The 1,807-nt window shown below is 48.3% G+C and overlaps 1 long non-coding RNA gene across 1 annotated transcript; it reads right to left on the minus strand.

The window, feature by feature from the left end:
• Positions 1-540: 540 nt before the first annotated feature.
• On the minus strand, positions 541-1,556 carry LOC146422101 (uncharacterized). Its single transcript, XR_014848381.1, has 2 exons — positions 1,161-1,556; positions 541-689 (listed from the first exon to the last, which is right to left on the minus strand). It is a non-coding gene; the product is annotated as an uncharacterized LOC146422101 (long non-coding RNA).
• Positions 1,557-1,807: the final 251 nt, after the last annotated feature.

Below are 1,807 nucleotides of genomic sequence, written 5' to 3' on the forward strand. Positions count from 1 at the left end.
GCTGAGCTAAACCCTCTGAACCGTCTCGCAGTGTGTCACGTAGGGCACAGGGGAGGAAGGGGAATGCAGTTATCCTTCCCTCCCCAGAATGAGACATGAGCTTCCTTGAAGATGGCATTTAAAGGATCAGTAAAGCTGTATTTTTTTTCTTAGGCCATTTCAAATTTCTGTACGTGGACATTTCAGGAGGTGCAATTCAGTAAGGCTCTCAGAACTGAGCCACATGAATCAGGTTTAATGCTAAAGTGAATTTCAGTAGGCTGTGCATGGGTTAAACAGCCTACGTACAGGAAAAATATATGTTCAGGTCTAAGGCTGAATGTGTTATTTAGTGTCCAGTATTTAATAAAAAATTTGGAAAAATGTTTTGAGATCAGCAGAGCCAAATTTGTAATCTAAGAAGCGGTAGCACCATCATCCAACCCCCCTAAGTTTTTAACAGTTTAAAGTGATGCTGGATTGAAATAGATACAGGCTTGATGTGCCAATTTTTCTATCTATTCAGCCAGATTTTAAAAACATGGAAAATGTTCTCCGAGGTAAAGTACTTCATGAACTTTTTCTTTCTACCCAGACCTGGAAGTTTGTACAGCGCCAGACCGGCATCTTCTGGCTGGATTCTGTGACATGGTGACCAAGATGGAGAAGCAGCACTTCACAAGTCCTTCCTGAGCACTGGCAATTGCAGTCTTTTAAATTTGTTGTCCATTTATGATTGTCATCTTCCAGTCAGTAAGAAAAGTATCAGGATGTAAGGAATTTAGGGAATGAAATGGAAATAAAATAGAAGGGGGATGAAAGCAAAAGGCCAGTGGTAAATATTCTGTGGGAAACTGTGCCTATGCATGAAAGAGAGAAAGAAGCAGCAGTTTCCTGAATGAAGTCACAGAAGACAATTCCCAGTGCCTACTTCTAGCTGAGTGTGCACATTTACTATGATGTAACAGAGCAATTGTAATTCCCAGGACCCTGCTTTGCAAATGAAGAAATGTCCCAAAAGCTCGAAATCCAGGTTTTAAATTTTGATCAGGCGCTTAAAGTACTCACCCGTAGCGCGGGGTCCCGATTTGTTCCGTACAAAAGATGGCGGCGGCCGGAAAAGCACAGGCGCGCCCATTAATATGGCGGCGCCCGTTTCGCACATGCGCGGTGCACTGGACTACCAAAATGGCGGCCGCGAAGTCCTGACCCCGAAAACGGCGATTCGGCTGCTTGGCGGGCTTCCCCGGCGCTGCGGACAGGTGCGGAGTGGTCTTTGGGGGCGGGTGTGCGCGCTGCGGTTCGGCGGGGCCGCCATTTTGTCCCGAAAGCGATCGGCAAATTCCGGTTTTTTCCCACCGCTCGCGCGGTTGCCGCCGCCCGTGGGCGACGCGGACAGTATAGAGGACGCCCCTGCAGCTGTTTGCTGAGTGCATAAATGTCCCAAAAGCGCGAAATACGAGTTTTTAATTTCGATCAGGCGCATAAAGTAGTCACCTATAGCGCGGGGTCCTGATTTGTTCCGTACAAAAGATGGCGGCGGCCGGAAAAGCATAGGCGCGTCCATTAATATGGCGGCGCCCCTATTTCGCACATGCGCAGTGCGCTGGACTACCAAAATGGCGTCGGCATCGTTCGCACATGCGCAGTGCAGTGAACTACCAAAATGGCGTCGGCATCATTCGCACATGCGCAGTGCAGTGAACTACCAAAATGGCGTCGGCATCATTCGCACATGCGCAGTGCAGTGAACTACCAAAATGGCGTCGGCATCATTCGCACATGCGCAGTGCAGTAAACTACCAAAATGGCGTCGGCATCTTTCGCA

The sequence above is a fragment of the Lichenostomus cassidix genome, unplaced genomic scaffold (assembly GCF_008360975.1).
Source record: "Lichenostomus cassidix isolate B80296 unplaced genomic scaffold, HeHo_3.0 HiC_scaffold_47, whole genome shotgun sequence".
In the NCBI taxonomy this organism is placed as follows: domain Eukaryota; kingdom Metazoa; phylum Chordata; class Aves; order Passeriformes; family Meliphagidae; genus Lichenostomus; species Lichenostomus cassidix.